At 29.8% G+C, this 24,128-nt stretch overlaps 1 protein-coding gene across 1 annotated transcript in view; it reads left to right on the top strand.

Moving 5' to 3' along the window:
* LOC129963769 (zeta-sarcoglycan-like) overlaps positions 1-24,128 on the top strand; it is a 91,884-nt gene that overhangs the window by 230 nt on the left and 67,526 nt on the right. The window lies entirely within an intron of this gene.

Below are 24,128 nucleotides of genomic sequence, written 5' to 3'. Positions count from 1 at the left end.
CTCGTACAAAGTCCTTTAATGGTGTCATTCGATATTTAAGTCGCGCAGATCAGTTGTGATGAGGGGGGGTTACAGAATTTGTTTCAAAAGCAGTGAATTAATTGTTGAGGCTGCTGGTTTCGTTCAAAGCATGTTTCAATTTTTATAAGTTGAATTTCATATTTGGAAAATTTAATTCGTAACTGACCAGCAATTCAATTGTTCAATATTTGTTATTATTTGTATGTTGTTAGATCAATCATTAGTTACGTCTGCAGAACAAAAATACTTCTTACAATAAGATGCATTTCGTAATAAATAATAATTTTATAAAATATTGTTATGAAATGAAATAGAATTTTGTGACTTCCATCAAAGTTGTGAATTATGTTGTTACTTTATAACATTAATTAGTTGGCGGATCTGTATTTTTAAAATAGAATGTGATTATTGATTGTTAAATTTTGCAAAAGAATATAATTTAATTAAAAACAGTGCATTTGAGGATCTATCAAGTCCATTTTATATAAATGAACGAAAGTTTCGATGCTTATAAACAATTGAAAAGAATGGATCATATTATATTTTTTCTTAAGAAAAAATATTGAGAGATTCAATAAAATTGTCTCTTACTTTTAAAAAGGCTCAACAATTTTGAGAAAACTGAATATTTTTACTGTAATTGTTGCATAAGCGGCGTGTCTGAATAACCACACTGTACTTTATTCAGATATTTGTGAATCAGAAATCCGTTATATTTAGGAATCCTAAAAGGAAACAAGTTTTGAATTATGAATTCCTTCATTAAACACTAATCGTAATGCTAATAGTTTTTAATATATATACGTTTAAAAAAATGCATTCATCCTATAAAGATTTTTCTTTTTAAATATGAATTTTCAAAAATTTCTCTTACTTATTTTTCAGTTCTTTCGTCAAATGAATACTCGTTTATACTATTAGATATTCTATGAGTGTAATATTAATAAAGTTGGGGAAAAAGATCAGTTCATTTCGTTTTCTTATTAAAGTTATTGTATATCAATTTTAAAAGATAATCCTTTATTTTTTATAAAAACGATAAATGCAAATAAGTTTCATCTAATAAACTTTCAATAAATGATAAAAGAAATAAAAATCTTAGACGCTTACTGTAAACAACCAAAAAATGGTAGATCTTTTTAAATTTAAATTATATAGGAATTACCATCTCTGAATCCTTAATGGCGTAACATGTTGCGAGAGACTCAGCACTACGAAATCTCGCTAATCCACAGTTCGAAAAGAGCAGTTTATATGTAATTAAAACAAATAGTGTACGTATAATAATAATAAAAAAATCAGGATTATTTTTTATGCATAGACTCGTCAGCTATTTATTTCACTTCTCAAAAATTAAACATTTCCAGCTTGCGTATGTAGCTGAATTTTTTAAAAGTAGTCTAAGAGAAGTGAACAATTATATCAAAAATATCATTTCAGAAATGGAATGATAACCATTGAAATGTCTAAAATTATATTACATAATCTAAGAAACGAGTGACGAAAAGCACATGTTGCCTCGATTTTAGCCAACTAGAAAAAAACGTACTTCGCTATGTATTAAGAAACATTTTAAGAAATCACTTCAACAGAATTCGTTTGTTTCTTGCTGAGGTGACTGCAGGTTAATGCGAGTACTTCGTGACTTCAGAGTTTCGATACTAATAATCGAATGGAGTGAACAGTATTTTAATTCTATCAAGTAAAAAAAGAAAAAGACGCTTACTTCAGGACTATCTGCAATTTATTTCAAAAATAACAATAAAAAGACTTCATTCATTGAAATGGATTCTTAACACTTCACTTAATATTATTCTCACCTGTATTATTTTTTAAAACGATAAATGGTAAAATGATGAACGATTGAACCAAGTTTCAAGTGCTTGTCTTATTTCGGTGTTTGTTGGAAAATTTTCTTTAACATAATTGTCCCTGTCGGAATCACCAATCCTTATTGCTTAAAAATAATTTTTTTAAACTCAATAATTTTTTTTGAATGAAATCCCTCTGAAATTTTCCATTGCTCCCTACTGTTGTGTTGATTCTGTTTCGGTAAACTTTCATACCAGTTGAGAATTTCAATTTCGTCTTTAGCACTCAAACTATTTTCTTTTTTTAAAAAAAAATACGTTTTGCTATGGTAAAGCAATCGCAGGAAACAATATATGGTATTTCAACACATTTTGGCCAGAGACATTATTATTAATTCCAATTTGAAAAAAATTTCAACAATTTTCTTAAAATGTGTATTTAAGATAAAAAACAAGCCAATGTTGCTTTTTTTAAATCATTTTATTTCATCAAATGTAATAACCAGCAAAATGATAACGTGAAATTTGAATGTATAAATAATTTTAAATCCATATCTATAAATATTAACAGAAAGTTATTTTCAACAGATATTAAATGGTGTTTAAAATTATGCTCATTATCACTTACAAAAGAATTTTTTTTTATCATTCAACCTTCTCATTTTTTATTTAAAAAAATAGGTTGTGACCTATTATTATAAAATTTAAAATTTTTTTAGAGTAAAGTTTATGCTAAATTCTGAATAACAGAAGATTGCTCTTTTGATTCTTATTTAAACTATAAATCGTGGAGAATAATTCAATTTTTTTGCATGTTATACACAAGTCTTCACATCAATCATTTTCATTTTTTTTCATCAATAACATCTAAAAAAACCCTCTTTCAATGACGAATTTTTTTTATAGTCAAGTTTTATTCTACGTTTTTATATTTTAATTCGGGAAAAAAAATTTGTGCCTGTAAATTGTTTTGAGTTTGAAATTTATATTTGCACGCAATAATTTTGTTACATTTCCGTCAATACTTTAAATTAAAAAAAATATTCTTTATATCACTATCATTTGTTGGTCTGCACTATCTTCATGACATTGGCACTAATAAGATCAAAGTTCTAAATATGTTAAAAAATAAAGGTCTCGATTTCTACTGACTGTAATAAAACTTCAAATATTCCAAAATAATGACATTTCCTTTCTTCAGTGGTTTTGACATCAGTTAATATATTAAAAATTGTCAAAAAATCAAACGGAGATAATTTTTGAAAGATATATTTTTTATTCCTAAGAATTTTTATGTTGCAATATGCAGCACACTTTTCAATATTTGCTTATACCCGATTAGGGTGCGAGAAATGTCATCAGAAGGGCTAATATTTTTTCTATTATTATTTTACCTTAGTAACATTGTCATTTTTGTGCCACTAGTGATTTAATTTTTTTTTTGAGAAATCTATAAACATTATGTAATATTTTCCTACAAGAAAACGGAAGAGTCGTTTGAACTCAGTTTAAAAGATTTTTAATAAAATCTGTGGTTCGAGTTATTATAAGAATACTCTATTATTATAGTTATGATAAATCATTGAGGTTTACTACAAATCATTCTTTTAGTAAAAGAATATTCCATTTAAAAAAAAATATGGCTGTAAATTTTTGGCTGATAGTTTTCTGCTGTCTCATTTTAATCTAAGAAATTTTATAGCATTCCTTAAATTGAAAAAGAAACGATAAAATGAACGTTATTAATGATGGATAAATATAAGGATATTTTATAATAATTCATTTTGATGAACATTTAGATAAAATTTCTTAAAGAAGTACTGTCGTAGGTTTCATAAACTTTGATAAACAATTTTTACTCTTGTAAATAGCATCACAATTTGAAATAAAATATTCTAACAATAACCATTTTCTTCGGATTTTTATGACATTTCTAGTTTTATTCTACAAATACTCACACAGGTCTTCGTTATATTTCAGAAGATGAAAAAAACCCTTCCGAATAGTCGACACTTTCAAGTCATTGTTTTTTTGTAAAGGAAAAAAATCACGCCTGCTCCTTAGGAAATAATTGAGTCTCTGCCATATTCTTTGAAGGGTTGAATGATTTTATGAAAAATGCATTACTAAATACTAGCTGCCTGCTATTCGCTCTATATTAATATAATTCATTTAGTCAAGTCTACCAACTTGGAGTAACTATATTTTATTGCAACAAAAAAGCCATAGTTTAAATTATACTAGCAGAAAAAAATATAAGGTATTTTGTCTAGCTACTTTTTCCTTAGGTTCGAAATTCATTGAAGGAATGAGTCTAGTTGGCTATGTTGGGAATTCCATCACTATTTTATTTTGAAATATATTTCAAGAAAGCAGGATAATAACGTCCATGTGACCCTTCATTTGTGTATCAAGGAGCCATGGCTTTCATACGAAATAAAAATTTTCGAAGGTGGTTCATTGGTTATGGTTAGATGTTTTTGTCAAGGTTTTTAGTCACTGAGAAGTAATATCCCTCATAGTTCTCTAAAAAATGAAGACAATCTCTAATAGGATACTTAGGAATTACGCTTTTTCATATAAGATAAGAATTGCAAAGTCGGATGAATTTGTTGAGCTAATTATTTTAGATGAGTGAAAGTTTATTTTTGTAATATAACTGTGATATCCTTTGAATAGACTCATATTTGTGTATAATTACGCAGGTTTATATATAAAATAGGCCAAAAAATATATTAGCAATAATAGCTTTCTGGTATTTAAAGCTATAAAGCCACGGGCTCACTGATTCATTTGCATATGGTTATTGGCATTCTTTTAGCTTTAAGTGAGAATGTAGAAAGTGAATCATTTAGAGGAAAAATGTGGTTAGGGAAAGCCTCTTATTTTCTTTAGCAGCAGGGTCCCCAAATTTGCCAGGATAAATATCTAATAAGCTGATAAAAAAGTGGAAGACTTATTATGTTTTAAAATTAAAATGAACACAAGGACATTTATTTGAATCCATTTTTTCAGTTCTTTTGAAAAGTAGGCATACATTTTTGTAGTTCTTGTTTAAAAATTTCTAATTTCACTTCACACTATTTTTAAACCTTGCTTTTATCATTGTTTCTCGTCACCATAAAAAGTATTTTAGAATATCAAATAAATCATTTCTTTTCTTTTCTGATACCATAACATTTCGTATGGCTGAGACATAATTGATCTTTATATAAAGATAGTTATTACCGTAAATTTGCATGAGTTAGCCCCAAATTTCCTCGTTTATTTCATCCTATGCAACAGTTTATTCTAGTTAGACTCAAATTTAACATATACTGATTTCGACCTCAGGACTAACTTTTAAATGAACTGAAACAAATGACATCCTTTAAAAATTACAACTTTGAAATTCTTTTCTGAGTGATTCCAATTTCAAATCCAAGAAAAAAACTGTTTTTCTAAAATCTAATTTATGCAAAATTGATAGTAAGTTTCACACCAAAAATATTCGAAAATTCAACTTGATGTGCTCATCTTAATCTATCGCTCTGTCTGTTATCATCATCTTATTTATTGGTCGACCCCTACTGAAGATTCTTATCCAGAGATAATGGAAACGAACTCTCCTCCCGTCACCAGTGTGGGTGTCAATTACATCGGCAAACGATCTCACAGAGGCGGTTACGGTGATCAGTCACTCTGAAGAGACCGAGATATGCAGCAGGGGTTGGGAGTTGGGGTGGGGTCTTGTTCGATTAAGTCTAAATTACAGCTTCGAAAGAATTTGAAAGGAAATTGGATCACTATTTCTTGTAGATTCTATCTTGTCTCCATGAAGGCTCTGTAAAAGGTGTAGGCAGATATGAGGTTTAAGAATTCCTTGTGATATTCCTTCGATACTCGTACATTTTAAATAAGTTTGGTGTATTGCATAGGTCAACTAATAATTATAAACTTTGATTTAAATAATATAATAATAATATCTTTTGAGTCATTTCTAATGAGATATTGCATTGTTACGCGGAAAACCGATCTATTCAAATAATTTTTACACATATTTATTGGTGTGACTTTCTTCAATTGCTGAAAACTAAGAATAAAATATTCTTTCTATCCAATACAATTCATTTGAAAAATAAGGCGTAGTGACGGTTTGGGATACAGAGACTGAAAGCAATTGCTTCATCCCAGAAGATTCTGGTGGGGTCTCGGAAATCTATTGGATGTATATCGCATTTCAAGGTCAATGGCAAATTTCTGATTTCGCAACCTTATTTCTTAGAGTTACATATTCCTCACAGAAAACTCTAAAACAATTCCTTTCACTTTCTTTAAAATATTAAATAAATGAAAACAACCAAAAAAATGGAATGCGTTTGTATGTGGCATATGTACACAATCATAATTCATGATCTACCATGCTGACCACATGGTGTGGCAAAGTATATATTTTGCTTCCATTGTACTCAGGATGCGGCAGCCTCCTAATTTCTTTCACAAAATTAGCACCTACGAATTGGTTTTCTTTTATAAAGAAATGGCTATTGTTTTGATAAATTTTAGAGGAAGGCGATTAAAAAAAACGCGCGGAATTCTTGATGTGATTTACAGTTATGCCTATTTTTACTTCTCAGATTAAGGAGGGACTTTTGAGGATGCATGTTCGAAAAGCGGGTTGCTTACCACAGTAAGTAAGAACTGATTGCTCGCCGATGGAAATATAAAATATGTGGTGACTACTGCATTACTATCCACTATATAATCTGACTGACATGAATTTTGTATCTTTTCCCAGCTGGAAAAATATAGTTCAACTTAATCTTCAATTATTTTTTCTTGTTTTGTTCCTTTTTGTGCAAAATAAATCTACTTGTTTTTCGAAGCTCTCAACATTTAAATAAACGAACTTTTTCAATCCCCCACAAATATCTGTATTTGATTTCTAAATGCAAACACACACACAAAAAAAAGGAACACTTACATGCGAATTCACATTTTTTTTTTTTTAAATTGGTGAATAAAATATACAAAGCCAAGACTTTTGTGTGTGTGTGTGTGTGTGTGTGTGTGTGTGCGTACAGATGTTTAATGTTCGCATAGTATGTAAATTAGGTTGCGGTCTGTATTTTTTCGAAGAACATTAAAATATCTGATTTCGATTAAAATTGAAATGAAATGTTAAATTTCAACCCAGTTATTATCATTTTTACAAATTCCAGTAACGTTAACTATATTGAGACTCGCCTTGAGATTAGTACATAAAAGCATTATAACACGAACTTAAATAGAAGCGATTTCATTTCTCGATTAGGGATAAAAACCTTTTCTTATTAATCGGTTTTCCTTTACGAAACATTGTTAAGAATAGGAATTTTATTTCAAAAGTATAAGAGAGTATAAAGTATAAGAAAGATAAGCCAAATCCGTTTGATGCGCGTTTGCATTCAGCATCTGCCTATTGGATACAATTTTTGTAATGCAAGTGTCATTTTCTGCTCTGAAACTTCTTTGCAGATAAATATATCATCTAATCAAATTTAGATAAAATCTGATTCATTGGAAAGGATATAGTTTTGGAATGAATTGATGAAAATATGAAAACATTTTAAATACAAATTCTCCAAATTAAAAATTGACATTGCAGTAATATCTGTTTCTTTATTCGTTAAATTTACTTAGATGTTTTTAATATTTACTGTTATTTATTTTTCAATTCCTACTATTAGTTCACACTCTCCCTATATATATTTATATATCTTGTTCAATCGTTAATAAAATACTTTTTATTCATCCGCAAGTTCAAATACATTTTTTTTCAAATATTAATTCATTAATTAAATTTAATTAATTTATAATACTTTAAATACAATTTTAGCAGTTTGTAAGGAAAATTGAAATTAACAGGCAGTAGCTCAATCGGTAAAATGAAAGGATTTCAGTATTTTTCACGTGAAAGTGAAGAATGCGAGTTCCATACTTGCGAAAATCAATAATTTTTTTGTTATTTAATAATCTTTTTGATAATTATTTAATAAAACGTAACTAAAATAAAATTTTTCATTGTTGACTTAAGTAGGAATTGAATTAATTTTTTTTAATGTTATTTGTTATGACTTAATACCGAACCATAGTTGTCGTTGTGTCTTCTTTCAGAAATTAATTATTTTATAATTTAATTATATAATTTTTTTTATTATCTTTCTATAATATTCATATATTATGGTATGCTTCTGGTTAAATATATTATATTTGAAATTATTTTGCTCTACAATTCATATTATCATTTTTTGATAACAGAAATTATTCGGGAAAATTAATTGCGGCAGCATTTTTAATAATTTTCAATTCATCATTTCAACAACAACATTTTTCGTAATGTTTCTTTATTTTACGTCATTCATATCTTTTAATCATTCACTACTTTGGAAAATTCGACATTTTTGTATTATTTTTATGTTTTGACATTATAAATATTTCACTAATTCACTCAACAGTCTCTGTTTATAGTGAAATTAATTATAATTCATAAATAAGTTGATGATTAATGATCATTTTCCATTTTTAATCCACATTTATTAAAAATAATTTTTCAATTTTTATTTTTATTCAATACAAAATTTTGATGTTTTGATACTTCTATATATCCAGCCTATCTAGATAGACACAAAAACTGAAATGAATATTTTTTAATTTTTTTCAATAGCAAAAGAAACAAACAGTGTTTAGAATAAAACAATGAAGGTAAAAGCAGCATGCTTTGTCAACAATAAAGTGCATTCTTTGTATAAATGAAGGAAAATTAACGATTTAATAAATAATAATGAAGAAAGTGATTTCGAATTAAATAACGAATATTAGAAGAGAGGCATAAACAAAAAAATTAGAAATAAAAGTTTTACTTTACATTTTTATAATCCCTAAGAGGGAACTGATATTTTCAAACCTCTCCATTGATAAGAAAAGGAAATTCTTATATCATGAAACATAATGCAGTAAGAATTAATAAATGATCCAGACAGTTACTCTTTTAATAGCACTGTGGCATTATAATTATAAGCTTCTATTGAGGTGGTTTATAAATGTAAACAGAACCGATGCATAATTTATTTTTCCAATGAAAAGTAATTATGTAATCGTTTCCGGGTGCATACGATATGATTTTTTTCGCCCCCAGCTATTTGTATAACTAGTCACAGTTTAATATTCTTCGTCATTAGTGGTTTAGTTCAAGCAAATGGCTTTCTCTTTTTAATCTTTATGATATTTCAAGTGAGATTAATGCACCAATGCTTCATCTGAGATTGGCACTCGATGCATCGACAACATCCTTCCTCCTCTGCCGGTGGTGAACCAGGTGGCCGCCAGCTAGGTAATATGAAAAAGGTTTGACATTCGAAGAATTGGTTTTATTTATAAGAAATTCGGACAAAAAGATGTATTAGACTGAATTCAAAAAAGACCACTTCCATCTACAACTAAAAAAAACTTTTCATGTAGATTCCTTTATTTATTTATTTATTTATTTTGCTATTTTTATTCTTCTATGAAACTTCGAAATAGATTTTTAAAAGTTTCATAGTTTTCTTCTATGAAATTCTATAAATGGAAACTTTTTTCTATGGAACTCTATAAATGGAATTATCGTTTTGAACCAGCACATGATGATCACATAGTAAGAAGCTTTAGCCAAATAATTACAGAATTTAAAAAAAAGCGTATTTTGAGAAAGGCAAATATAATGAACACCTCGCTCATCGTGTAAAATCCCCACCCAAATTGAATTGTGTACTCGCAGTTCACCAAGTACAAGTGGGAGAGGGCATATTTATTACATAGACTTTAGAGATCAAGTTGAAAAAATATTCTGGGGCAAATATAACACAATTTCATATACATGTTATTTAGACAATAGGAAATCAAATTACAAGAAGTAAAAATTTCTAAAATTTGGTTGTACGATTTTAACTAAATAAAAATTGCTCGTCACCAAAAAGGGATTTGTGGATTGATATTGCAAAAAAAAAAAAAAAATCTTAAGATTTGCAACAAATTTATTAGTCAGTGCATCAAAGAAATACTTTTTTTGGCAATTACAATTCATTTTTTACATTAAAATGAATTTGTACAATCTCGCAATTCACTATTTTTTATTTACACTTAATAATTCATCACTTACTACTTACACATTTGCTTCATTCATCTTCTTAAGTTACAAAACATGCTCAAAATATTTTCCTTGCACTTCTTGGACCCTGTTCATTCCCGAAATAATTCTATAGGCAAAATAACACTATCAGTGACATGCAGAAGTCAGCACGTTTCCATCGATCATATCGGTACATGCTTTTATATTGATAGTTCAACTGTGACTGACGTAGCCCGAACGAAAAGTGTACAATAAGTTAGCTACTGGTAATTGTAGCGATCAGTCCTGCGCTTTCAGTCCATTCAACTGCAACAGTTAAACCACTATCGACTGAATGCTGCAGAATGAAAAGGATAGTACCAGTCATCCACTGTTGATTGAACTGACTGAGACGAAAACTATAGAGCGAAATTCTCGGTACACTCAAAGTATTTAAAGCGATGAGGGATACAGGATACGATTACGAGTGTTATAATGGCTTACAAATGTTGAATGCCACCGCCAATCGGGAACATACCTGTCAAAAGAAAAACCACATTCCTTCACAGTATTAAGTTCGTCTTAATAATCTGAAAAGTGTGGATCCTCTTCTCATTGGTGAATTAACAATTATTTCAAAATTTGATTTAACTTTCTGTATACAGGTTATCAATCGGTCCTATAATTCATTCATTTTTTTAAAACATTTATTGGTGAAAGCTTTGAGGTGTCGCTAGAGTCTTGAGACTTTGACTTCAAGGGAGTCAACAACAAACCCTGAATGAAATAAAACGAAGAAACTCTTTAATAAACGAGTCAAATGGACAAGAACGAGGCAAAAATATTGCACTTGTGTTAAAACTATTAAGAGGAAAGCTTTTGACATTGTTTTGTTACAAACGAGAAATTTAGGTTCTTTCGATAGCAATGGTCAGTGGCAGCCATGGCACATAATACCGAGTCTCTAAACGTTTATTTGCAACCAAAAAACTGGCACGTAAGGCCCTCGGGATTAATATAAAGCTAGCACACAAAAAGGTAATGACTGCAACATGCATAAAAAGGGCAAGAAAAAATTAGTAAAAAGTGAAAATATATCACTTTTCTCAATAAGATCACATCATTCAATAAATATCCGGTCTAACTAAAAATAATAATAATTTTTTTAATTCGAATTTATACGTCATCATACATTTCTTCAAGAGCGATACATTCATTCCAGCGTTTTTCTAACTTTTCAATGCCCTTTTTCGTAAAACGATTTGTCTTTGTTCTCAAAATAGGCTTCAGTTTCTGCAATCATTTCTTCATTTGAACCAAATCTCTCTCCTTGTGGCATCTTTTTGATGACTGCAAAAAGAAGAAGTGTCTGCGATGAGTGAGAAAGCAATTCAAAGCTTAATTCATTCAATTTAATTATCGGTTTCATCGATTTGTAACACGGGCATTGGAATTGTCTTGGTGGAATACTACTTATTTATTTTGCATATGAAACGGTTGTATCCAATAATACCATGTAATACTCGCAGTTGATAGTTTTATCTTTCTCAAGGTAATCGATGAGCGTAATATCTTGCACTTCCCAAAATACGGATGTCATAGCCTTGCCAGCAGACTTTCGAGCTTTTGGTCGCTTTGGATGATTTTCATCGGCTACTGTCCACTCACATCTGAAGATCTTTTTGATTCAGGTGTCTGTTTGTGGTTCCATGTTTCATCCACTGTCATATACTGACGTAATAAATCCTTTTAATCTCTCTTATACTACCCCAAACAATGCTATGAATCGTCCTCACATTGTTGCTTTTGGTCCTGTGGGAGCAAACGTGGCACCCACTTCTAAAGCAACTTATATGCGTATGCTCAGATTTTCGTGTAAAATTGCAGACACACTAGCTTCGGATATTTTTAAATTGTCGCGTATCTCACGCAACTTCATTTTATGGCCTTTCAAAACTATTTTGTGAGCCTTTTTATATTTACCGGAACAATTGCCAATTTTAGGCAGCCAGAGGGACCAGTATCATCGGTGTTTGTACGACCAGGTTTAAATTCAGCGCAACAGTCAATAATAGTTGATTTATCTGGTGGAGAGTCTCCATAATGATTATCAAGTTACTGTTTGCCTTCAACAATATATTCTCCCATTAAAAATAATGTTTAATGAACACACGAAATTTTTTTTATTATTGTATTTAAAAATTACAAAACTAGAGACACTAAAACCACTGTATCCTGTAAACTAATGATAAGAATGTCTTGAAATTCAGTCATGAAACATTCAGATTAATGTTAAAATAAAGTCTTTCATTGAAATATTTTAATAAAGTACTGAAATAATGGTAAATGACGCAAGGAATACTTAAAGTACGCTACTACTCGGCATGAATTTTGCAAAAAAAGTTCTAAAATAATTATATTTTTGAATTTTTTAATAAAAAAGATTGAAAAAAAACCCGTATAAATCAAAAGTTAAGTGACAATTTTTTTAAAAAAAAATTAAGGGAAAAAGTTTTTTTTGGATAAAAAGAAGTATGAAGAAAAAATTTTTTTTGGTACCAAAGGATTTGATTTAAATTTCGTCATATAGCTTAAGAAATATATATTATCTACTTTCTAAACTAAAAAAAAATCGGTATTTTTATCAACTGTATAAATATTAGGGTTCGATTCATAAATATTATAAAATTTTCACTTTTTTTTTTTTTTACGTCTTTTTGCATTAAAGCCATGGAATGGAAAACTATGGATTAATACTTATTCTGCAATTTAAGAGCTGCAGAGTATATAGAGAAATATAAACAAATGTGGATATATGATATGATTATGAATTATACTAAATCTAATTATGTTAGATTTTAATTTATGAGGTTTTCATAAGAAAATTCTGCAAAAGACAAGAATTTGAGAAAATAGCTTTTAAAGACGTGAAATGGCATTAAAACGTACTTCAATGAAATATAAAAATCAACGCAACTTCTAAAAAAGTGAACTTAGAACAAAATTTAAACATTTTTATAGAGGAAATGGCTTAAACGTTAAATAAAAAACTTTATATTTTCGCAAAAATGTCGGCTTTTTAACATAATCCCTTATTTTAATCTAAACATCAAACACTGGTAAACTTGTAGCAGACTGAATTATCCACCAGAAAATAAACTAAAACATATTTCCTTAAAGTTATACCAATATACCAATAACTTTAAATAAATTAATTAAAACATATTAGTTTGTAACCACTGTATTAAACATTTGTAAGCCATTACTTCACTAATACTCTTACTCAGTGCAATGCATATTTATGATAATTTGAAATTATATAATAGTTTAATTAATAAATAGCGAAACCGATTCATTCTTGTTTCATGCATAAAAAAACTGATAACTATTATCATTCTTCCTAAGCAAATGACATTCTTCTTTTCTGTGTTATCAATTATTAAGTTGTGTAGGCTTTTCGAAATTCACCGTATTTGTAAAATAATAATTTTCAAATTTGAAAATACAGTATCTAAATCGGTCATTTTTTTCTCATCTAATAAATATTTATTATTAATGATATAGCAGTTATATTTTTAGAATAATAATTATAAGATTTTAATTGGAACTAGACAATGGGTCTACTGACGATTTTCTTTAATGCATTACAAAAAAATTCCACATCCTATTGGCCTCAAAAGATTCTTATTTTTTTTTTTTTAATCTTTTTTTCCCAAGTGCTGTTTGAAGAGCCCCGATTCGCATCCTCATTACATGTGCGCTGGATTTGGCGGGGATCCGTTGTTGGTTTTCCCCCCCTCTGATTTAAAGGCGCTGACGCCACGGTAAAAGCATCTACGCAAAACACAAATAGAACAAAGGGCACGTGTTAAATGACGCAGAAGGTCTTGCCCTTTTCTCGCATCAAATCTCAACGTTTTCTTTTCAATTGAGTTCGGGTTGCATTTCCTTTTCCCGTTCTTGTATTTCTGAGAGTTCTTAATGTAGGGTTCATTTCTATTTTTAAAGAAGAGGCAAAAAATTTAAAAAAAAGTTCGTAATAGAGTTTCAGGTTTTATTCCGAACAGGAATTTTGATTTTAAGATTTCAACAAGAAATATTTGACATCGCGTAATTTATTTTTATTTTCAACATCGTTCATGTGGTATTTTTATCTATTTAGATATTTTGTGAACGTCATTAAAAATTTTAAGATTTTTTTCCGGTATGTCTTAAAGTCGTGTAAGATAATGAAATAAATTTTTAGCTGTGTAAAAAAAAAAAAAAAAAAAAAAAAAAAGGAAAAATTCACGAACAATTACTTTGCAATATTCCCTTATCTTTTTAAGTACTCGAACATAAATTAAATGTATTGTAATGATAAATTTACTATGCCATATTCCCCTTCCTTTTTTTTTCGAAAGTAAATTAAACGTATTGTAATCATAAATTTAATATGCCATATTCCCCTCTCTTTTTAGACATTTGAATGTAAATTGAACGTATTTGTAATCATAAATTTAATATGCCATATTCCCCTCTCTTTTTAGACATTTGAATGTAAATTGAACGTATTTGTAATCATAAATTTAATATGCCATATTCCCCTCTCTTTTTAGACATTTGAATGTAAATTGAACGTATTTGTAATCATAAATTTACTATGCCATATTTCCCTCCTTTTTTATGTATTTGAACGTAAACTGAACGTATTTTATTCTAAAATCTTTTGAGCTTCTGGTGAATTTTCATATTCTAGATTTCTCTCACCGTGAAAGAACATTTTTGGAATTTTCGTCAGTTGTCCCGTGAGCTCGATAACTTGAAAAATAAAGTTAGTTATTGAAGTAAAAATTTAGTAAGTGGTTTTTAAACTAAAAATATAGATATATAGTCTGATTTCAGTTGGCTTTCACAGGAAAATTCATTTGTCTGGATTCAATATCTAAAAAGCCTCATTTTATAAAAAGATTTATAAATTTTCAAATAAATCTCCTTTCAAGCTGACTGTCTAACTGAAAAACTCAAAAAGCTAGATGAATTTTAAAATGTGATTTTTACACCAAAGTTGCAGATATACATCAAATCCGTCGGCTGTTTAACCCGTGTCGGTTCTTCCGTTAGGACTGAAGAGGCCCTCGAAATTATTTTTAAGAGCAATATTTTCGTTTTTTAATTTCATTTGCTTACTGAAATGATGACAGAAAATGAAACAAAAAACAAGCGAAACGCTCATCGGGGCTATGCAGCCAGCAACCCATGAAGCACCAAAGTCGTCTACAACTGACGAATTTGTCTGAAATCCAAAAACAAGCAAATTTAATGGCACTGGAGCTGCAGTCAGACAGGACCCAGCGTGGAGAGCAAGCAACTGATGTATCCTGTTTTTGCTTTCCCGTTTACTAAGCATATATAGAGAAAGTATCGGAATCGTCAAAAAACGAGTACTCGGAATTTTGACGAATCTCCGAGTTTCCCCGAGTTCGAAAAGTGCATTTTTTTTTTTTTTTTTTTTTTTGCATTATGCCTGTTTGTGGCAAACACGTTTTGATCTGGGTGGATGAAATTTGTTATATGGTCTTTACACCAATTTGTAGATTTTTTATCGTTTTGAGCAAAATCTATTGAGGGGGAATCCTATCTGTCCGGCTGTTCAAATTTAAGTTAAGACGATGGTTACAAAACAGAAACAGCTAGATGTATAAAATTCGGTACACATATTTAGTATGTAGATGATATCGGATGTTGAGGCAAATCCAATAAACGGGCTGAAAGCCTGCGGGTCAGAAGCATGCAGACGCAATCACTCAGAAACGGAATGACTCGAGTATATACAATTCGAAACTGATTTTGCGTCTGCAGCCGTAGTTCTGTGTCCAATTTTGTTTGCAATGATTTTGGGAAGAAATGCATTTGAAACAGAAATTCGCCTTGATGCGAGAAAGTTTTGAGGAGACACTGGTTTCTTTTCATTCTACCATCGATTATTTATAAATTTTGGTTTTGATTATTATTGTCTTCACAGAAACACGTCCCGATTATTGGATATTCATTTTCTTTTGTCATTCTTCAAATAAAAAGATACGTGAATAACTTTCTAAAATGCTTATTTAGATGAAAAGTGTTTTTAGAAAATACCAGTCATCAATTTTGCATATCATTTATTGCATATTATTTGATATTCATTTTTTAGCTTAAGGTTATCGATGTTTTTGACAGCAGACCATGAAAGGGTTTGTTTTGAGAGAGGGACAGACTAATAAATATTTCTTTCTATGGAATTATCACTTCACCTAATGGTATAATGACAAAACTGTGAAGAATTTGCCATATACTTGTTATGAAATATTTTGAATTTCATATCTGACTTTGAAATTAAAAGTCTTAGGCTGCTTATAAGAAGGATAATTTTTTTTAAATGCAATATCTTATATAGATATATTTTTGCAGAACTACTAATTACCGAACCAGCGAGACACAATTGTGCTGAATAGTATCTTGTGTGTCTATGATTCATATGTATTTAAAAGCGATAATTTAAAATGCAACAAGCGAACTAAATGAAATTTAATATGTGCTCTTTTTATTCCATAATTATATTATCTATGCGTATCAAAAATACGAAATTAATTTCTCAAAAGAAAAAAAAAAGTGCTCGAAATTTGCATTCAATTCCCTTCATTGCATGATGGAGGTATATACAAAACGCGAAACTATCATACATTGCTTGACAATTGCTAAGGAACAGTTACGTTTTTCGGAATAATTAAGTATAAACAATGATTGAAGAAATGAAACTAAGTACATATTAGTAGGGAGGATGTGCCTTTATTATAGTGCAAAATGGTGCAGATATCGACACATCAAAGAATTAAAAACTTAAAAATAAAAAAGATGCTCCTTGGATGATTTCCAAACAGCCTCACAAAAATTTATCTTCAGGTCAGAATGGGGCAACATGAGTACCTTAGTAAGATGTGTGATGACCACGGACACTGAAGCACATTTTGCATTTGTTCTCCATGCTCTCCACTAAACTATCGAGGATTTCTTGGGGAATATTTTCCCACTCCTCTCTCAAGGCGATTTCAAGCTCTTGCACTGTTCAATGGGATTTAGGTCGGGAGAGTAAGCAAGCCATTGGATACGGACAATACTTTCCCTTTGCAGTGTGTCCGATACCTTAACGCTTCTGTGTGGCTACGCATTATTGTCCATAAACAAAAAGTCTGGATCTACAGCACCCTTAAAAAGACGAACATGATCCAGAATAACCTCTCTGCAATACCTTGCGATGTAACGCTTCCTCTCTCAAAGATGTGAAGCGGTGTTCTGCCATTGTGCATGATGTCTGCCCACACCATCACGCCTGGGCCGTACCGATCACGTTCACTAACAAACTGTTGTGCATAACGTGTTCCACGCTCACTCCACTGTAATTAGTGGCCAGAATCACTTATCACACTGAAATGAGATTCGTCTGAGAACATCACTCTAGACCAATTTTAGATATCCCAACCAACATCTTCCATACACCAGCGTAATCTCTCACGACGATGCGCGGTTGAAGCCGGATGCAACGAACAGACTTCCGTGCATACAAACCAACTTGATTTAATCTCCGTGAGATGGTTCTTGCAGAAACATGCGTACCGGTAGCGGTTGCAAGGTTTGCAGTTATCTGACCAGGAGTTAAATTTCCGTTCCTTTTTGCCACGAGAGCTATATAGTAATCCTCTAAAGGTGTGGTGTTCCTACCACGACACCGGCATGCTTTTGCAAAGTATTTCCATTTTCATCGGCCTTCTTTAATCGCGAGATGACACTCTTTGATACACCCATTACAGTAATTTTAGTGGTGACACTTTGACCTGCTTCCAATCGTCCAACTGCTCGTCCACGATTGTAGGCACTCAAATAATGTCTTGCTGACATTTTACTCTTAATTATTGCAAGAACAAACAGAATTTCAGAGAAAAAACTTTCATGACATCCTGCACTATTTTGGGTCAGACATCAAACAACATGAATTTTCATATGAATCATGAGCTTGTATGCAATGTCTTTTATACATATAACGAGTTCTGGTCTACCACGCCCTCTCAACTTGAATTTACTTTTATTGGTCAGATGTCTGAGACGCAGTTTTGCATAAATCACTTGTTCCTTAGCAATTGTGAAGCAGTGTACTAGGAAATTGAAGAACACATGCATTGATTTCAAACTTTGACGAAACAGTCAAAAATCATTTGAATTTCATTGGTGACAAAACATTAAAGAATATTTTATTCAAAATTTATTTTTGCCTTCTAAATAAAGAAAATTTTGGAATTATTTGAAATGCCTCAAACCTTTCCAAATTTCCTAATTATGCGAAAGAAATTAAGAACGAGGCATAGTAATCCGGATCAAGGAATTGAAATTCAACGTCATAATTATCATTAATCAGAGGGTTTAGTTCAGTTTAGTTACAATAATGTCAAATTTTTAAAGCAAACACTAGGGCTACTAACCTGAAGGATTGGTTTCCCCAAAACTTTCTCTCATAATCTTTAATAATGGTAATTTTGTATTTTAGACGCGTTTTTCCCAACCCATTATAACGAAATTTGACATAGAATTACAACTGGGACTCGAAATAACATACATATCAAATTTGATATAGCGTTTTTTTATCAATCGAGATTATGTTTTTCTGAAAGTACAGACCGACAGACATTCAACCCTTTGTTGGATTTACCTCAGAATTTGATAGGTATTTACGCTATAGAAATCAAATGCATGCATCGAATTTCATCCGTTTAGTTGGTTCTCTTTGCTTTACAGTTGTGTTTACTTGTAATCGAGAGGACACAATTCCTCCTGAATGGAGTGAGTTCGAAATTTGATGGAAATCTACAAATTTGGTTTAATACCAAATTTTATCTGTTTTGCTGAAAGCGTATTTGAGTTATTTTTGTCACAGAGAGACAGATGGACGGGATAAATGGGCATATTTCGTAAATTTGCTTCTTAACGCATATAGAGAAAGCATGGAGATTCATCAGAATCTCGAGTTCGATTTTCTTGACGATAACAATTCCTTCTATTTTTTTTTAAATGAGAAAGTGAAAATAATATCTTGATGTTACAAAATCTATTTATTTTAAAACATGATTTTTCAAACTCCTCTTTCCTAAGCAAAATGATTGACATTTATAATTGTATTATATTACATGTATTAAAAAAAGAATTAATTCAATGAATAGGAGAAACATCTGACCCCTTTATTCACTGATGTGAGGATTATTAATGATTTCAATTTTCCATTCAGGATGGCAGAAAATTTGCATGATTATGTGTTAAACCAGATCAGTTTCTGATTTAATAACTTTTCAAGGTAATAAGGAATATTTCAACTGCAAACAATCAGAAGAAAATGAAAAAAAAGTTATAATGCTTCGAACTTGCTCTATTTTTATGAATTAAAGAAGATTAATGAAACATTGTTCTTAATCTGTTTATATTCTAATTTGAAGTATAATTCTAATATGTACTCAGTTATATAGATTCAGTACAATCGAATGAACTTGATATGACAGGGCAGAAACGTTCCAGTTTTAAATAAGTGCAATTAAAATGAGCTTGCAAATGTCCGATTATTCGCAATAACGGAGTCATTTTATGTTTACAGATCACTTCAAACAAATGCCGAGTCATTAAAATTAATATTTGCGTTCTTAATAAAAAGTCAATGAACACTCTATTCGTCGAAATATTATTGCGCAATTTGAAAGCAATGCACACACACCTTTTTTTTTTTTAGCTCTGAAGGAAATCATTACTTCAGAGAAAATAAAGAGCAGCGAATGATTTTAGGCTCCAGTCCCCCCCCCCTCCTGCGATGGTAATGCGTCGTAAGGAATGAAATTGAGGTGATTTCTTGCTATTCACAAACACTTAACTAACTTCCAGTTGCGTATAATATCCGTTTATCGCAGAGCGTGCTAATATTGACTTTCATCGGGGTTGCCGGAGGAACAAAAAGATGCCTTGGCACTTGAAGACGCCAAGCGACGAACGTGAATATTCAGTTCTCTCTCCAAAAAGGTGAAGCACTGTTTTCGCGATGGTGCGTTGCTTCCGACACACGGTGCGCCTTAAATAAAAGACAAGTGTAGGATTTGCATTTTAATAAAATTGTTGCATTTACCATTGCTAGTTTTTTTATGCTATTTATCTCTTCTGTGTCCTTTTAAAAACCTTTTCTGCTTATTCTTTTCAACTGTAACTTTAACTATAGTTAACTTTTTGCGTTCGGGATTCCTTAATATGTTAGTAAATGGAATGAAACCTGTTTTAAAAAAACATATTTTCATTTTTATTCTTATTTTTTTTCCCGAATTGTTTTCTACTCTTCATTCTTTGCTTTATAATTCACCCACTTAAATATTGGTGATCTTAAATGAGATGTTTAATTAAATACCAGATATGCTTCTATCCATATGGAATTCAAAATTTATCTATATAAATCGGTAAAACGATGATCAAATTCTGAAAAATATTATTAGAGCGAACGAAATAGGTTCGAATTCCAAACTCTACAGTTAAAGAAAAAGAGTAAAAAGGCGATTACAAAATAAATCAAATCAAAACAAAAAAAGAATAAAAATTATTACCCACGCACTTTTCTCTAAATTTTTTTTCCTACCTTCAAGTATAAGTATGTCTAGGAAAACAATATTATGTTTCGAATTAAAATCGATAATAACGGGAATGGCATAAAATTCTCTGTAGCGCAAAAAAAAAAAAAAAAAAAAAAAAAACGCTTAATAATAAATGAGAAATGCTCCGAATACATTTGTTGAGACAAAATAAAAAATGATATATTACAGAAAAATCAGATACCACCCTAAAATTGAGTTAGTATAGTAATTCACTAATATAAAAGCTTTTTACTATCAATTAATTCAAAATTTTAGTTATTTAAATTATGCTATTAACTATTTTAGATTCAAAGTTTCATACAATTGTTTCTAAGATTTCCGGCAGTAGTGAAAAGTTGCTTTCATTCCAAAAATCTATTAATATATTTTAAATCTAATTAAATTTCTTTTAAATTTATTAGATTTATTATCACGTGATGCCCACTCTGTCGTGCATTTCTGCTAGTAATAAGAAATTATTAGCACATTCATTACTAAAACCGAACTGAAACTATTTCGAAATATATGAACCGATAACATTAGTTTTTCATCAATTACTCAAAACTGAATCATGATTCTCTAAAAAGACAATTTTCTGTTTGCCGAGCGATACGCATGTAAATGGTAGAAAGCTAAAATATATAATTTAAAAATCAAAATTATTTATATTAATCTGAAATCCATTACTTCTTCCTGAGGCTTGATGATTTCCGAGCGATTTACATTACTGTCCGTTTCACCGATTTTTGTTGCCAGAAAGATTTATCTTGTCAATTTCATGGTTAATAAATGTTTCAGCATTGTCGTTGGATGCAAAAGGTTTTATAATACGATTTTTTTAATCGTGACAACATTTCGCGTATTTTCACTTTTTTTTTTTTTTTTTTTTACAGAAATCTGTTAGGCCAAAGGAATAGGAAGAGCCACAATTATGCTTCCGTAGTTTGCTCCATACACAGAAACGCTTCAGACCTCTACTTCGTTCATTCCGATCGGATCTTGTTATAAATGATTCAATATCTTCTTTTGTCTTTACTTCCTGTTTTCGATTTATAATTGAAGCTGTCCGAGTTAAACTCATTTTCTCGTATTAACTTATATTTTTTATTCAACTCCAAAAAATTCGCTTTCTTAGATTTTACACCAAAAAAGACAACCCGAAAGAGCGAGTTGTTGCTAAATGAAGATTAACTTACTCACTGTGATTTTGCATTCACATAAGAATTTTATAGAGAGAGATATTATGTTTATGGGTATGCTGTCGATCCATTGTATACAGCATATACATACCATTATAAAATAAAATGCGAAACTTGCGAAATCTAGCAGTCGACATGCATTTTACTGAGTGCCATTCGAAAAGTGTGATAATTCTTCAACTCTCAAAATAATAATTCTCAAATTTCAAGGAATAAAAAATTCTTCAATATGCGTTCTGTCTCTTTTAATTATATTAGGGTTCGGTGAGTGTGGAAGGAATTGAACCATGTTATAGATAGCTTGAATAACAACTGAAAAAAATATCATTATCGTTAAAACTAAATTTTCTGGAAGTGCAGTATGATTTACTATTCAAAAATAGAAAAAATGTTTATTAAACTGTTTCTTTTATTTTTAAATCCCAAGTTATAATCCAAAGAATATGACAAGAAAAATTATTTTAGCACTTTTTTTAAAAAAAGATTTGACTTTCTTTCATTCTCAATATTTTGCAGGTTTAGAAAAGAGAAAAAATTAGTTTCTTATTACAAATTAATTGTATGGATAACAGCTTCATAAACTATTAAATTTCCATTAACTAAAATTTATTTATTGCGGTGTTTTTTTTCTGTGTGTAAAAAAATGTTATATATCATTAGTCAAAAAAAAAAAAACATTTAAGCGACAAAAAGATTCATGAATGAATAATTTTCTGAAAAGATTAAACAATTCTATGTGCTCAAAGCAAAACAAGAAAATCGAAAATTTTTTTGATTAATTGATTTTTATTCTTTTTATTGAAATTACGATTATCGTTTTGCTACAACAGACGGTAATTAAATATTATTTTCAGGCCCTTGATACTGTTTAAGTGAATAAAGATTTTTTTTGTTTTTTTAACCAAGAAAACTAAAAATAATTAATTATATGTAAGTGAATAAAACAACTATTTAATCTTTTTTGGAGGGAGACAGTGTTAGGTCTTCATTCAAAGGTTCTACTAAAACTTTTGGAATTTTATAAAATTATTCTTTTTATTATGATTGGCAAATAGTAACAGCAATCTACTCAATGTAAATTATTTAAAAAGATTTAATTCTGTTATTTCAGTTCTTCAAACATTTTTAAAATTAGATACATCCTAAATTGTTTGACATTCAGTTCTTATACTTATTTTGTAATGATTTTTGTTTCAATTTGAATAGATTGGTTTCCGAAAGGAGCAAGAAAGTAGCCCCCACTCCCAGAAATTCAGGCCCTTAATGCATGCATTCATAACAGTATACCCATTTATCAGCGGATCAAAAATTATATTGTTATGAAGCATTTTTATTTAGTTTCGCCTGTTACATACTGTGAAAAAGAAATTTTGAAAGGCTAACTTGACAAAATTTTGGAATTTGGAATAAATAAGGATTTTTGATAATTTTACACTATTTTAAATATTTTCAGAACTTGGTGTAATGAATGATTAATTGATAATTAAATGTTACTTTTTTTAATCAGTTCCAGGATCTGTTCCGAATTTAAGAAACAACAGATTCGATCAGCACGTATTTGATATCAAGATTAAATAGTAGAAAATAATAAAAAATAAATATGAAATTAAATATCTATTATTCAGTAAATTATCGAAACAGTGTTTTCATGAAATTTATTAAAAAATTATTTTTTTTTTCATTCTCACATCAGTATTCTTTTGTTTTGCTTACTTGCTTGTTTTGCTTTTGTTTACACGGAAATTTTTTAGTAAATGATAAGAACAAGCCGTCTTACGAAGTTTTCATTTCGGAATTTGCTGGCATTCATTATAGTCAAATAATGTTTTTTAATTCGAAATCTGCAATTTCTGAAAGGTACAAATATAAGGAAGTAATATTCACTTCCGAGAAAGTGTGAGCTTGATAAAGTGTAGCATTATATTCATCGAATCAGTACCAAAACAAGTGCTTTCTTTGATAAAGAAGTCTGACTTATAAAAACTAAATAACGCATTTTTTTATTTATTTATGCTGCCAATTTTATATGATGTATTTATTATTTCTAGAGTTATCAAAAGACAAAAATGTAATGCACATATTTTATGATTAAATTTTATGCAATTAGCTTTCAAAAGGAACAGATTAATTCAGTATCTTTGAATAATGTCGCAGTTAATATGGGCCGTTTCATTTTGCTGACTGATTTATTGTTTCATTTTATTAATTACAGTATTTTTGGTACTACGGTTTAGCGGTAAAATTTGGCATTGAAAAGACAATTTTTGGTCACTGATTATAATTGATGGGATAGCAGGGTAGTCAAGTTAGCAATTCACTACAAGAG

The sequence above is a fragment of the Argiope bruennichi genome, chromosome 3 (genome assembly GCF_947563725.1).
Source record: "Argiope bruennichi chromosome 3, qqArgBrue1.1, whole genome shotgun sequence".
Lineage (NCBI taxonomy): Eukaryota > Metazoa > Arthropoda > Arachnida > Araneae > Araneidae > Argiope > Argiope bruennichi.
This window is presented reverse-complemented; position numbering and strand designations above follow the sequence as displayed.